We start from the raw sequence: 17,228 nt of genomic DNA, 5'->3' as shown, positions 1-17,228 counted from the left end.
CATGAATCATTTTCAGAGGGATTTGGTGCAACAATCACTTGCCACTCCACGAAGACCTCCAGCATCAGAGTCTACTTAACAGAGACTTCCCTAAGCACAATGATAGATATTACCAACCTCTTCATGTAGGTCATTCACAGTGCAGGCAATGGAGCAGCTGAGGCTGAAGGAGCTAGTGTTACAATGAAACATTAAGCTAGGTGACTTTGCTGACAACTTTAAGGCATCCTTTGCAAATGCCCAATGTGATGAATCATCCTTCTCTGGTCCATTTTTGAAAGGAAGGATTCGGAAGTTTGAACAAGATGGCAAAATGCTATCTCTCATTGGAATGAAATTTGAGACCTTGCAAAGATCTAACAGCAGAAGCCAAAAGGGTCAAAAGTCATTCTGGTTTGGGAAATCCAAGTAACAAATAACCATTTGAATCAACCTCTGACATAAGTTGGTGAGGCTGAGGCAGACCCTTCAATTAAAGCAGGCCTAGAGACTGAGGTAGTCCACAGGACATGGGACACTGAGGGTCCTTTTCTAGAAGGCAGCCTCACTATACTTGAAGGACTGCCCATCTGCTCCACACTGAAGGCAGTTGGAGATCTTTTATCCCTCTGTTATCCTGCATGGATGGCCATCACTCTGGACTAATGGGTAAAATGGATAATATCCAGAGGCTATACAATTCCCTTTTAACAATCACTCCAAAATTATGACTGTTGATTCCAGATGTACTACTCTAGAAATTAAAAGTGGCAAAAAGAGAGATTTTCTCATTGATTCAAAAAAGAGACCAGGCAGGGTCAGGGTTTTAAACCATTTTTTTTTTGGTTTCAAATAAAAACAAGGACCTCAGAAACATAAACAACTTTGTGAAAAAGACTCAGTTCAAGATGGTTGAAGTGCAGAGTTAGTTTTGTCTTGTTTCCAGGCAAACAAATGAATATTCTCTATAGATCTCGAAGACATTTAACTCCACATTAAAATAACCAGAACATCTCAGACATTTCTTTGATTCCACTTGGGAGTCATTCACTTTTTGTTCAGAGCCCTGTCTTCCAGTATTACTCACAGCCACCCCCTGTGTTCTCTAAGTGCATGGCAGTTGTAGCAGATCACCTGAAACACCTGAAAGTTAAGGGAGTCAGAATATTTCCCTATTTTGATGACTATCTCATAGCTACCCCAACAATGCAATTGTTAATCAAAGCCAGCCACCACTTGTCCCAAGTCTGTCTCTCCTTAGGCATTTCCATAAACTATTTGGAATCGATTATTCAACCAGCATAAATGATTCAATTATTCAGATGTCATCTGGTCACGACTATGTCCATAAAGCTTCATCCTTCAGACAAAATACAAATGTGAAGAAAAGTCATCCAGATCCTTCTTCCCTTGATTTCTCCTACAGCTGTCTTGGTCTATAAAATCCTGGCATTAATGGCTTCCTCTATTCTAATGGTATAATTTTCTCATTTTCACATGGGAATTCTACAGTGACTCCTAAAGGCACAATGGTCTAAGCTTTTCCAACCCTTATCAGCTCCAATAATCATAACAATTTTTTACAGACAACAGTTACAATGGTGGCTGGATTCCCCCTATATACATTCCAGGAACCAATTTGTCCTATATCCACCAGAAAAGGTTGTGACTGCGCACTCCTCCTCGTCCTTCTCCTTTGGGTGGGGGCATTACAAGGGAAGGATGATCCAAGGGTTACGGAGATCAGAAGAGCCAATCCTTCACAACATTATCTAGGAGATTAAGGCAGTCCTCCTAGCCTTACAGGAACTTCAGGATGACCATCCTCCAGGAGTGATTTCAATCCAAAACAACAATATAATAGTTGTTTGGTACATTAACAAGCAAGGGGGAACCAGGTCATATGCCCTATGCCAGGAAGCAGTAAGGGTTTGGTAATGGGTGATAACTTTACATTGTTTTCTACTTGCACTACACATTCCCAGATGTCTCAGTTACCTTGTGTACAAGCTAAGCAGGTTAATCTTAATGCCTTACAAGTGGTTCCTCAATCCAGTGGTGGGGCAGCATATTTTCAGCAGCTGGGGTCAGCCTTGTTGCAGTCTGTTTGCTTCCCCATTCAATACCAAGTGCAGCAAGTTCTTTGCATGATCCCTCCACAGGGACAAGTCTCAAGTGATGCTCTAATTGAGCAATGGCATTCCGGGCTGCTTTATGCCTATCCTACTGTACCTCCTGATCCTTAGGTTTTTACAGAAAGTGATCAGATGCAAGGCTTCCGTGAGCCTCATTGCACACTTCTAGCCCAGACAAATTTGATTTACCCTTCTCAGGTCTCATTTTAGGGAATCTCTCTGAATCTATTTATTTATTTATTGACATTTGTTGACCGTGAAAGTCCACTGTGTCAGAAACCCATTTTCAGCGGAGGCCCAGGGAGAAAAGCTACAGTTACAGATCAAAATTTTTACAAAAAGATAATACTTACAATAATAAAAACAGTGTGCAAAATTTTATACAAGTTCATAGTGATTAGTAATAAACAGAGTAGAAAGTTTATACAATCAGGTTTGTTGTTAATAGTACCCATACAGTATTTTTAATGTCATTCATTGTATGGAGAGAAAAAGACAGTAGAGTATTCATAATAAAACATGTTCATTTATGCACTTCAATACATGGGAAATTTAGGCTTTAGCCTAATAGTGATTATAGAGAGAAGACAGCAATAGACATACCTTAACTTGTATAATAGAGTCATTGATGTTCAGAGGATTTACAAATTAATTACTTGAAATTGAGAAAAAAGTGAAACTAGTTAGAATAGTCTAGAATTGGTTTAAGGTGGTCTGTAGTTCTGGCCACAGGGACAGACTTGATTATTATGAAAGTGGCTTTTAGGGTAATTTTGAAGATTGTTTTGGAATTAAGTTATGTAATAAAGGGGGGTAGGGCATTCCATAATTTTGCTATGGAGTGGGAGTACAAGTTTTATCCATCTCTCTTGCTGGGTTTGGATATGCATAGTAGCTGCTTATTAATGGACTGAAGATTTTGGGAGGGGATGTAGGATTGTATGATAGAATGAAGTGGACAGTTTTCTGGTTTGTATATTAGTTTATGAGCAAGAGTTAGTTGGGTGTAATGAAGGTAGTAGGGAAATTCAAACCATTTCAATTCCTTAATGATCTGGCAGGGATAAGTGCAGTTTGGCTGACCAGAGGCAAATTTTGCAATTGTATAATAGCATGATTGTAGTTTGTTACTTAGCGATGTGTGAAGGTTAAGATGGGAGGACCATAGAGGAGAGAAGGGAGTAGGAGTGTATTTGCCAGTTTTATTTTTGTGGGTTTATCCATGTAATGTTTATGTCTGTAGAGTGTGCCTAATTTAAAATGTGTTTTTTTATTGTATTAAGAATATGATGTTTGAAGGATACTTTGTCATCTATACTAATGCCTAGTAATTTTGCTGTCTTCACTACATCAATTTCAGTATTGTTTTGGGAGCAGATTTTAAAGTCTATGCTCCCAGATGGGATTTGCTTTACCACCCATCCAGGAAGCCTTACCTAGATCTTCACAACCTCAGACTAACCACCTGGTTCCCCAATTCCAGTCATGGCCAACAACCTAGTTCTTTCTTTGGAATTAGGATTTTTCCTGCCTAACAAAAGGAATCCACATGCAAACTGTGTAGTGAGAAGTTGAAAGGCTTTGTTATCTGCTCATTGGACCAAGACATTTACTCCTTTTCCGATCCAATCTCAGATATTCTGTTTTAGCTACCTTGTTCAATTCAGGTTCCAGTTCCACCACTATAAATGTTCAGTTAGCAGCCATTTCTAACTTTCATGTTGGTCAAAAAAATGTTGACTGGCTTCTCATAAACTTTGCAAGGCCTTTCTCAAAGGAGTCTTCCTTCTTCGACCCCCATTAAAGAAACAGTTCCTCAATGGGACCTCCATTTGAACCAGCATCTACAGTTGAAGTTTCTCTCATGGAAAACATTATTTCTAGTAGCTATCACTTCTGTGAGAAGAGTTTCCAAGCTGTAGTTTCTATCTTCAACAGTACCTCAGAGCCAGATCATGATCAATTGGGGCCCTAGGCAGCATAATAGTTTCGGGCCTGCCCAGAGCAGCAACTCCTGCAGCAACCCCTACTCCCTCTGCTGCAACAGCCCCCTCCCCAGCCATTCCAGTGTTCCAGTACTTGGCTATTTCTCTTTAGTTACCACAAACACTGTTCAAACCTAACAGTCAACATACTGTTTTCTTATTTACTTCTACAATTATTACAGATATTGAAATAAAATAGCACAAACACTGATAGCCATTTGCTAAACAAACAATACAGTCTCACAATGAAAACAGATTTAGCATGAGCAGTAAACTTCTCTGTCCTTGAAACTCACATTCATTGAAATGGCAATAAACCCACATTTAAATAAAATGTATCTGACTGGTGGAGAATTAAGTTTACGTACGGGCTGTTTTCAAACCATAGGCTCCTTTCACACATTTTTAGGACCATGCATACACATATGTGTTCTTTGATCCACCTTTCTGATTGTATAAATCGTATGTTTTAAATTTGTATTTTGGAACATTTTTTCACTAAGCAATGAAACAATAATGACAAAACTGCCCGTTTCAGAACATTTTAACCATAAAAGGCCACTCAGACTTCTGTCATAACAATCCAGCAGTATCAGTCAATAAGCACAATAATTGCAGAAGTAAAAGACATCAGAATAACTCCACATTAAAGAGATCTGTAACTAATGAAGAGGTTGCTACTAGCAAACAACTTTACATTTCAGTGTTTCATCTTCAAATTCAGTACCTCCTGCCTTGAAGAATTAATTGCCTTTATTACATTAAAAAAATGGTAATATTGCAATAGAGAATGACTGACAAACCAACAATAAAGGTCATAGTTACTAGGCATCTCATACAAAGGAGGACATATTCAGGAGTGCAGAACCCCTATCCCCCTTTAAAATGCACCAAATAATCTGCAATCAAAAGAGCACTGCAATATCTAGTAGAATCCACAGCCTTCTGCACCAAAGGCAGTTATGATACTAACACTGCTTTCAAATTCTATAGCAAAAACAGTGACTGCCATTTGCTAAACAAAACCGTCAGTTGCACATTGAAAACAAACTTAGCATGATCAGCAGTAAACCTCTCTTCACTTGAAACTCACAATTGTAAGAAAATGCATTGAAACTCATAATTCCCTGAAAATGTACTGAAACTCAAACTCACAATTCCATCAGCAGTCTGGTAGTCGGTGTACAGGATTCAGGCTCTTGTCTCCACTAATGCTCACAATATCTTCAGCAGTCTGTTAGAGGTCTATATCACTACATCGACAGGTAAAAACACCGTAACCAAAAGCACGACATATCGACTGGCCAGAACAGTAATTTTTTCCTCAGGGGAAAAAATTGCTAGGCCAAAAAAAAAAAAAAAAAAAAAAAAAAACAACGGACAAAATAATGTAGGGGCCTTCACCCCCACACCCCCCCTACTTAAATATAATGACTCCGAGATCACACTGCAGTGAAGGAAATGGCAAACTCACGACAATGGCCTAGAGGTTTTTTTCCCTGGGAAAAAATTTGCTGTGCTGGACGTTCGACATTTCCTGCTTTCGGTTAAGCAGTGTCGAGGTCAGGGTGTTCGGTGTTTTTACCTGTCGGTCTTCTGATATAGATCTTCTGGTAGTTGGTGTAAAGGAGTCAGGCTCTTGCCTGCTGTAACCATCTTACAAGGTCAAGTCTGATCAAACTACTTGACTCACCTGCACCCCCCCCAAAACTAGGGCATTACATACCACATCTCCATACCTCTCTTAGCACATGAAATGTGGACAAAGCCTAAAAAAATGTGGGGTCAAAGGCCCCAAAATAGGGACAGATTATAAATATTGTTCTTATAGACTTAGAACGTTGATAGAATAACAGCATTTTTCTTATGTATTTTCTGAAGGAAATGAAATCTAAATCTCAAATGTATGACATTATTTAGTTATTTCAATTTACAGTGATTTGCCAGAAAACCACAAAGTTTACGAGGAATAAGCCAAAAATAGGCAAAAATCTGGACAGCTGAGAGGTATGCATACCTCTTAACCTCTTAGTGCAAGAAATCTGGACAAAGCCTAAAATAATGGGGATACAATTACCCAAAAATAGGGATAGATTTTAAATATTGCTCTTTTTAACTTAGAAATTTACTAGACTAACAAGATTTGCATTAGCATGCATTTTATGAAGGATGTATAGTCTGAAACTCTTATATATGTTCTTATTTAATTACTTCAATCTTCTGGGATTTGCTAGAAAACCACAAAATTTATGAGAAACAGACCAAAATTATGAGGCTAAATCTGAAAAGTTCAGAGTATGTTAAACACACACACACACACACACACACACACACACACACACACACACACACACACACACACACACACACACACACACACACCTACCATCTCTCTACTCTCACACAACACTTGCCTACTCTCTCACACATCAATTTACACACATACGCACACAAACACACCTTGTTTCTCATACAGCAATACACACACTTTCTCTCATGTAAACAGAATAGATAGTTTAAATTACATACACACATACACATACCTACACATACACACACTTTCTCTCTTATACCGAAACATCAGAACTACTAGTTTAAATTACGCATACACACACACACACACACACACACACACACACACACACACACACTTACCTTGTCTATAAATGGAACGGCTAGTTTAAATTCTGCTCATGAGTGTGGAATGGGTTTACATCCGCGTTAGCATGCATGTGTGAGAAGACTCTGCCACAGCAGTGTTAAGAAGTGTATGTGTGTGTATATATATATATATATATATATATATATATATATATATATATATATATTTATATATATATAAATAATTTATTTATTTATGTTGAAGCCTGCTGGCCAGAGTTGGCACCCATAGCCACAGGGCCCTATGTTTCCTAGTGCTGTATCCGGGTCTGCAGTACCTTATTTAGTTTTCTTCAAGGACTGAGTTCTTTCCAAAGTGGCTTCTGAAGCAAACATGATCCAGCTGATTCACTTACCCATCTTTTTCCAAGGTTATGCCAATGAAGTTGAATATATCCTGCTTACATTGGGCAGTTACAGACAACTGAAATTTTACCTTCATAGAACCAAATCTTTCAAGAAGGACTCTTAATTTTTCATCTCCATTGCCCTTAACAAACTGGAATTTCTTGTATCCAAAGTCACTCTTTCAAGGTGATTTTCAAATTATTTTTTTTTTATTTGTACTCAGTTCATAGTAGTCCCTTTCCATGCAAGCCAAAGTCTCATTTCATTTAAGTTTGTTACCACTTCAACATCCTTCTTTAGGAATTCCTCAGTTGAAGAAATTTGTGCAGCAGCTACATGTACTATATCACACACTTTTGTATGCACTACAAATTGGATACTATAGCCAGGGCTAGGACTTCCTTTGCAGCTACTGTCCTCAGGGGTCTCCTGTCATAATCCCACATAAGTGTTTTTGTAGCTTGTGATTCTGACCTATAAATCACATCAGATGGACAGAATGAATAGGATATGGTATTTATGTTCTTACTATAATGGTGGATCTGCAGTGGTGGTGCTGCGGTAGCATTGTCGCCTCACAGTTAGACGTTGCCCATTCGATTCTCAGTTAGAGCGTCTTCTATGTGGTGACATGCGTGAACGGGCATTCCTTCATTGAAGGTTGTGCATTAGGCCCGGCAAGCCAGCACGTAAAACTCTGCTGCCAATCATTAGCGGACCGGAGTTCTGCTGTGGCGACCCCTAACCGGGAAAAGCCGAAAGACCCAAACAAACTATAATGGTGGATCCCTTTATTCACTTCCATCTGATATGACAACCCTCCCTCCTTCCCTTTTCCAAATTATCACTTGGTAAGAACTGATGGGTACTTGCATCCTCTCCTATCTCTGCCTTTGTTTCCTCTTCTTTTTGGTGCCAAACTTAACCTGAAATAATCATGCATACTAGGGCATGATACGAAAAGAATTCTTAAAGGGGCTGAAGGCTGACATAACCTGCTTTAGGCACCCACAAAAGTTGTCACCAGGGAGGTTTCTGTGACTTACTGCTGGGAAAGGCCCCCAGCATCCAGACACAGGGAAAGGAATGCATGTACAGCTGTCATTGGTGGCAGGCATCTACTTTTATTTTTTTTCTTGTTCAGAGTACAGCAACATCATGAAATGGAATGAGCATCACTAAAACTGCAATCTTTCAGGTCGCCACTCAAGAACGTGATTGGCTTGCAGCATTTTTTCCCTCACCAGTAAAGAAACAAGTCTGTATGGAGCAAATGTCAGCAAAAGCTGTTAACTCTCAGGTCCACATGTTCCAAAAACTAGGACCTGATTAGTTGCAGCATTTGGCAAGGACCTGCATTTGTAGGAAACACATTGCTTCAGTGTCTGCTTGAATTATTTGTGTGTTTATTGTTGCCTTCAGAATAGGATGCATTTCTTGGCAAGATACTTTTTGATAGTGCGAATTAAAATGTCTGTTTATCTGAAAGCTTGTGACTGGTGTATAACTACTGCTAATGGCATTTTATTTTTCAGTATTGTGCACTCAGAACAAGAAGTATTTCTTAAGAGTTAGCCTTTGTCTTTTTTTTTTATTTTAATACAGTGGAACTGGCTCATGTTTCTTTCTTTCTTTCTTTCTTTCTTCTTTATAGTGTTTTTGCTGATTTTGTTAAAAAAAAAGCCCAACAATGCTTTAATGTGGTGTGTTGTTCCACAGGTAGAGTAATTTTGATACTGGAGAAATTATTAAGTTATGCATGGAAAGGTACTTGCATTCAGTACAGGACAGTGGATATGCTCTAATCACCAAAACAAGACCGGATGACCTAAGGTTGGTGAAGAATAGTTCTTAAGTATTTATTTAAGTACTGCAGTGATGGTTGTACTTTCAGACTTTATCGGAAGAGTGAAAGTAAACAAGCAGTGAGTGATCATTCAGACATTCATTTCTGAGAGTTGTGCAGAGTCATGGCAAGGCTGGTAAGGGAGATTCTTAGTGACATTGGTGGGCTTACAATTAAGATGCCCATCCATACATATCACAGCATGCCAAATGGCTAATTTAAATGCTAGATGCTTTTCTTTGCTGTTTTAGATGTGTTCTACCATGAAATGAAGCTTGATAGGTATATGGAACTGTATCTTGTGAACATTGTATTAGCTGTCTAATCATGAAGAGAAACATATTAATGAATTCTATGAATATTAACTAGCTGTAAGAGTTCAGCATGTTATTATTCTCCCTCTTTTACATCTCAGCCCAGGCATGCATATATAGGTTAGAGCCAAGGTCATGCCTTAAAGTTACTGTTCAACAGCAGGAGCAATCCTTTGAGGAGACAGATCACACACCTTTAAACTCCAGGAAAGAGGACCTGTAAAAGGAGGTACATTGATTCACCACCACAGTCTGTCATTTCAGACACTGTTTCAGAAGCTTGAGAGGGTTCTCTCAGTCCCCTCTGAACAATGCCACTTTTGTTGAGATCCTTGAGCTTATTCAGTAGAGGGGATACTAGCCCACAACTGCCCTCCCTTTTAGAATGAGGAGGTTCTTTTTGTGGCCTATGGCTTGACCCCCCCCCCTCTACTTCTGGGGTGGTCTCTTCAGCAAACAAAGTAATTGATCTACCTGATAGGAGATCATGGCAGGAGCCCAACACTAGTGAGTCTAGCCCTTCGGAGACAGACACAATTCGTAGACCCTTCCAAGGACAGTCATCATTGGCCCAAGAGTCCACTTGTCCATTCCATCATTGTGGCTGCTTCTACAAAAAAGGAGATTACAGTGGATGCAGACACTGTTCATTTTATTTACTGAATAAAGAATCTAGGGATATGGACAGATTAGGGAAATGGCAGTATGTTTCTGTGCTTATGCATTTAGGGTCCAGAAATGCACCATAATCATGAATCATTTTCAGAGGGATTTGGTGCAACAATCACTTGCCACTCCACGAAGACCTCCAGCATCAGAGTCTACTTAACAAAGACTTCCCTAAGCACAAAGATAGATATTACCAACCTCTTCATGTAGGTCATGCACAGTGCAGGCAATGGAGCAGCTGAGGCTGAAGGAGCTAGTGTTACAATGAAACGTCAAGCTATGTGACTTTGCTGACAACTTTAAGGCATCCTTTGCAAATGCCCAATGTGATGAATCATCCTTCTCTGGTCCATTTTTGAAAGGAAGGATTCGGAAGTTTGAACAAGATGGCAAAATGCTATCTCTCATTGGAATGAAATTTGAGACCTTGCAAAGATCTAACAGCAGAAGCCAAAAGGGTCAAAAGTCATTCTGGTTTGGGAAATCCAAGTAACAAACAACCATATGAATCAACCTCTGACATAAGTTAGTGAGGCTGAGGCAGACCCTTCAATTAAAGCAGGCCTAGAGACTGAGGTAGTCCACAGGACATGGGACACCGAGGGCCCTTTTCTAGAAGGCAACCTCACTACACTTGAAGGACTGCCCATCTACTCCACACTGAAGGCAGTTGGAGATCTTTTATCCCTCTGTTCTCCTGCATGGATAGCCATCACTCTGGACTAATGGGTAAAAAGGATAATATCCAGAGGCTATACAATTCCCTTTTAACAATTACTCCAAAATGATGACTGTTGTTTCCAGATGTACTACCCTACAAATTAAAAGTGGCAAATAGAGAGATTTTCTCATTGATTCAAAAAAGAGACCAGGCAGGGCCAGGGTTTTAAACCATTTTTTTTGTTTTCAAATAAAAACAAGGACCTCAGAAACTTAAACAACTTTGTGAAAAAGACTCAGTTCAAGATAGTTGAAGTGCAGAGTTAGTTTTGTCTTGTTTCCAGGCAAACAAATGAATATTCTCTATAGATCTCTAAGACATTTAATTCCACATTAAAATAACCAAAACATCTCAGACATTTCTTTGATTCCACTTGGGAGCCATTCAGTTTTTGTTCAGAGCCCTGTCTTCCAGTATTACCCACAGCCACCCCCTGTGTTCTCTAAGTGCATGGCAGTTGTAGCAGCTCACCTGAAACACCTGAAAGTTAAGGGAGTCAGAATCTTTCCCTATCTCGATGACTGTCTCATAGCTACCCCAACAATGCAATTGTTAATCAAAGCCAGCCATCAATTGTCCCAAGTCTGTCTCTCCTTAGGCATTTCCATAAACCATTTGGAATCGATTATTCAACCAGCATAAATGATTCAATTATTCAGATGTCATCTGGTCATGATTATGTCCATAAAGCTTCATCCTTCAGACAAAATACAAATGTGAAGAAAAGTCATCCAGATCCTTCTTCCCTTGATTTCTCCTACAGCTGTCTTGGTCTATAAAATCCTGGCATTAATGGCTTCCTCTATTCTAATGGTATCATTTTCTCATTTTCACGTGAGAATTCTACAGTGACTCCTAAAGACACAATGGTCTAAGCTTTTCCAACCCTTATCAGCTCTAATAATCATAACAATTTTTTTACAGACAACAGTTACAATGGTGGCTGGATTCCCCCTATATACATTCCAGGAACCAATTTGTCCTATATCCACCAGAAAAGATTGTGACCCTGCACTCCTCCTCCTTCTCCTTGGGGTGGGGGCATTACAAGGGGAGGATGATCCAAGGGTTACGGAGATCAGAAGAGCCAGTCCTTCACAATAGTATCTAGGAGATTAAGGCAGTCCTCCTAGCCTTACAGGAACTTCAGGATGACCATCCTCCAGGAGTGATTTCAATCCAAAACAACAATATAATAGTTGTTTGGTACATTAACAAGCAAGGGGGAACCAGGTCATATGCCCTATGCCAGGAAGCAGTAAGGGTTTGGTAATGGGTGATAACTTTACATTGTTTTCTACTTGCACTACACATTCCCAGATGTCTCAGTTACCTTGTGTACAAGCTAAGCAGGTTAATCTTAATGCCTTACAAGTGGTTCCTCAATCCAGTGGTGGGGCAGCATATTTTCAGCAGCTGGGGTCAGCCTTGTTACAGTCTGTTTGCTTCCCCATTCAATACCAAGTGCAGCAAGTTCTTTGCATGATCCCTCCACAGGGACAAGTCTCAAGTGATGCTCTAATTGAGCAATGGCATTCCGGGCTGCTTTATGCCTATCCTACTGTACCTCCTGATCCTTAGGTTTTTACAGAAAGTGATCAGATGCAAGGTTTCTGTGATCCTCATTGAATCCTTCTAGCCCAGACAAATTTGATTTACCCTTCTCAGGCCTCATTTTAGGGAATCTCCCTGAATCTATTTATTTATTTATTGACATTTGTTGACCGTGAAAGTCCACTGTGTCAGAAACCCATTTTCAGCGGAGGCCCAGGGAGAAAAGCTACAGTTACAGATGAAAATTTTTACAAAAAGATAATATTTACAATAATAAAAACAGTGTGCAAAATTTTATACAAGTTCATAGTGATTAGTAATAAACAGAGTAGAAAGTTTATACAATCAGGTTTGTTGTTAATAGTACCCATACAGTATTTTTAATGTCATTCATTGTATGGAGGGAAAAAGACAGTAGAGTATTCATAATAAAATGCACTTCAATACATGGGAAATTTAGGCTTTAGCCTTATAGTGATTAGAGACAAGACAGCAATAGACATACCTTAACTAGTATAGAAGAGTCATTGATGTTCAGAGGATTTACAAATGAATTACTTGAAATTGAGAAAAAAAGTGACACTAGTTAGAATAGTCTAGAATTGGTTTAAGGTGGTCTGTAGTTCTGGCCACAGGGACAGACTTGATTATTATGAAAGTGGCTTTTAGGGTAATTTTGAAGATTGTTTTGGAATTAAGTTATGTAATAGAGGGGGGTAGGGCATTCCATAATTTTGTTATGGAGTGGGAGTACAAGTTTTATCCATCTCTCTTGCTGGGTTTGGATATGCATAGTAGCTGTTTATTAATGGACCGAAGATTTTGGGAGGGATGTAGGATTGTATGATAGAATGAAGTGAAGGACATTTTTCTGATTTGTATATTAGTTTATGAGCAAGAGTTAATTGGGTGTAATGAAGGTAGTAGGGAAATTCAAACCATTTCAATTCCTTAGTGGTCTGGCAGGGATAAGTGCAGTTTGGTTGACCAGAGGCAAATTTTGCAATTGTATAATAGCATGATTGTAGTTTGTTACTTAGCGATGTGTGAAGGTTGGTAAAGATGGGAGAACCATAGAGGAGAGAAGGGAGTAGGAGTGTATTTGCCAGTTTTATTTTTGTGGGTTTATCCATGTAATGTTTATGTCTGTAGAGTGTGCCTAATTTAAAATGTGTTTTTTATTGTATTAAGAATATGATGTTTGAAGGATACTTTGTCATCTATACTAATGCTTAGTAATTTTGCTGTCTTCACTACTTCAGTTTCAGTATTGTTTTGGGAGTAGATTTTAAAGTCTATGCTCCCAGATGGGATTTGCTTTCCCACCCATCCAGGAAGCCTTACCTAGATCTTCACAACCTCAGACTAACCACCTGGTTCCCCAATTCCAGTCATTGCCAACAACCTAACCCTTTCTTCAGAGTTAGGATTCTTCCTGCCTCACAAAAGGAATCCACATACAAACTGTGTAGTGAGAAGTTGAATTGCTTTGTTATCTGCTCATTGGACCAAGACATTTACTCCTTTTCTGATCCAATCCCAGATATTCTGTTCTTAGATACCTTGTTCAATTCAGGTTCCAGTTCCTCCACTATAAATGTTCAGTTAGCAGCCATTTCTAACTTTCATGTTGGTCAGAAAAATGTTGACTGGCTTCTCATAAACTTTGCAAGGCCTTTCTCAAAGGAGTCTTCCTTCTCTGACCCCATTTAAAGAAACAGTTCCTCAATGGGACCTCCATTTGAACCAGCATCTACACAGTTGAAGTTTCTCTCATGGAAAACATTGTTTCTAGTAGCTATCACTTCAGTGAGAAGAGTTTCCAAGCTGTAGTTTCTATCTTCAACAGTACCTCAGAGCCAGATCATGATCAATTGGGGCCCTAGGCAGCGTAATAGTTTGGGGCCTGCCCAGAGCAGCAACTCCTGCAGCAACCCCTACTCTCTCTGCTGCAGCAGCCCCCTCCCCAGCCATTCCAGTGTTCCATTACTTGGCTATTTCTCCTTAGTTACCACAAACACTGTTCAAACCTAACAGTCAACATACTGTTTTCTTATTTACTTCTACAATGATTACAGATATTGAAATAAAATAGCACAAACACTGATAGCCATTTGCTAAACAAACAATACAGTCTCACAATGAAAACAGATTTAGAATGAGCAGTAAACTTCTCTGTCCTTGAAACGCACATTCATTGAAATGGCAATAAACCCACATTTAAATAAAATGTATCTGGCCAGTGGAGAATTAAGTTTACGTACGGCTGTTTTCAAACCATAGGCTCCTTTCACACATTTTTAGGACCATGCATACACCTATGTGTTCTTTGATCCACCTTTCTGATTGTATGAATCATATGTTTTAAATTTGTATTTTGGAACATTTTTTCACTAAGCAATGAAACAATAATGACAAAACTGCCCATTTCAGAACATTTTAGCCATAAAAGGCCACTCAGACTTCTGTCATTACAATCCAGCAGTAGCAGTCAATAAGCACAATAATTGCAGAAGTAAAAGACATCAGAATAACTCCACATTAAAGAGATCTGTAACTAATGAAGAGGTTGCTACTGGAAAACAACTTTACATTTCAGTGTTTCATCTACAAATTCAGTACCCCCTGCCTTGAAGAATTAATTGCCTTTATTACATTAAAAAAATGGTAATATTGCAATAGAGAATGACTGACAAACCAACAATAAAGTTCATAGTTAGTTACTAAGCATCTCATACAAAGGAGGACACGTTCAGGAGTTCAGAACTCCTATCCCCCTTTAAAATGCACCAAATAATCTGCAATCAAAGGGCACTGCAATATCAAGTAGAATCCACAGCCTTCTGCACCAAAGGCAATTATGCTGCTAACACTGTTTTCAAATTCTAGAGCACAAACAGTGACTGCTATTTGCTAAACAAAACCATCAGTTGCACATTGAAAACAAACTTAGTATAATCAACAGTAAACCTCTCTTCACTTGAAACTCACAATTGTATGAAAATGCATTGAAACTCATAATTCCCTGAAAATGTACTGAAACTCAAACTCACAATTCCTTCAGCAGTCTGTTAGCGGTCGGTCTATATCACTACATCGACAGGTAAAAATACTGCAACCAAAAGCACGAAACATCAACTGGCCAGAACAGTGATTTTTTCCTCAGGGAAAAAAATTGCTGGGCCAAAAAAAAAAAAAAAAAAACAACGGACAAAATGACAAAATAAAGTGGGGGCCTTCACCCCCACCCCCCCAATGTACACCCCCCTACTTAAATATAACTACTCCGAGATCACACTGCAGTGAAGGAAATGGCAAACTCACGACAATGGCCCAGAAATTTTATCCCTGGAAAAAAAATGCTGTTCTGGCCGTTTGACATTTCCTGCTTTCGGTTAGGCAGTGTTGAGGTTAGGGAGTTCAGTGTTTTTAGCTGTCGGTCTTCTGATATAGATCCTCTGGTAGCTGTTGTAAAGGAGTCAGGCTCTTGTCTGCTGTAACCATCTTACAAAGTCAAGTCTGATCAAACTACTTGACTCACCTGCACCCCCCCAAACTAGGGCATTACATACCACACCTCCATACCTCTCAATCTCTTAGCACATGAAATGTGGACAAAGCCTAAAAAAATGTGGGGTCAAAGGCCCCAAAATAGGGACAGATTATAAATATTGTTCTTATAGACTTAGAACATTGCTAGAATAACAACATTTTTCTTAGCATGTATTTTCTGAAGGAAATGAAATCTAAAACTCAAATGTATGACATTATTTAGTTATTTCAATTTACAGTGGTTTGCCAGAAAACCACAAATTTTATGAGGAATAGGCCAAAAATAGGCAAAAATCTGGACAGCTGAGAGGTATGCATACATCTTAACCTCTTAGTGCAAGAAATCTGGACAAAGCCTAAAATAATGGGGATACAATTACCCAAAAATAGGGATAGATTTTAAATATTGCTATTTTTAACTTAGAAATTTACTAGACTAACAGGATTTGCATTAGCATGCATTTTATGAAGGATGTATAGTCTGAAACTCTTATATATGTTCTTATTTAATTACTTCAATCTTCTGGGATTTGCTAGAAAACCACAAATTTTATGAGAAACAGACCAAAATTATGAGGCTAAATCTGAAAAGTTCAGAGTATGTTAAACACACGCACACAAAGAAACACACACACACACACACACACACACACACACACACACACACACCTACCATCTCTCTACTCTCACACAACACTTGCCAACTTTCTCACACAGCAATACACACACACACACACACACACACACACACACACACACACACACACACACACACACACACACACACACACACCTTGTTTCTCATACAGCAATACACACACTATCTCTCATGTAAACAGAATGGATAGTTTAAATTACATACCACATACACATACCTACACATACACACACTGTCTCTCTTATACCGAAACATTGTAATTACTAGTTCAAATTACACATACACACAACACACACACACACACACACACACACACACACACACACACACACACACACACACACACACACACACTTACCTTGTCTGTAAATGGAACAGCTAGTTTAAATTCTGCTCATGAGTGTGGAATGGGTTTACATCCGCATTAGCATGCATGTGTGAGAAGACTCTGCCACCGCAGTGTTAAGAAGTATATATATATATATATATATATATATATATATATATATATATATATATATACATATATACATAAAATTAATTAATTATTTAATTATTTATTTATTTATGTTGAAGCCTGCTGGCCAGAGTTGGCCTCCATAGCCACAGGGCCCTAGGCAACTGCCTATGTTGCCTAGTGCTGGATCCGGCTCTGCAGTATCTTATTTAGTCTTTCTCAAGGACTGAGTTCTTCCCAAAGTGGCTTCTGAAGCAAACATGATCCAGCTGATTCACTTACCCATCTTTTTCCAAGATTATGTCAATGAAGTTGAATATATTCTGCTTACATTGGGCGGTTATGGACA

This window comes from Protopterus annectens, chromosome 3.part0 (genome assembly GCF_019279795.1).
Source record: "Protopterus annectens isolate FY-2018-M chromosome 3.part0, PAN1.0, whole genome shotgun sequence".
NCBI lineage: Eukaryota > Metazoa > Chordata > Ceratodontiformes > Protopteridae > Protopterus > Protopterus annectens.
The sequence above is the reverse complement of the archived record's forward strand: the minus strand, read 5'-3'. Positions refer to the sequence as shown.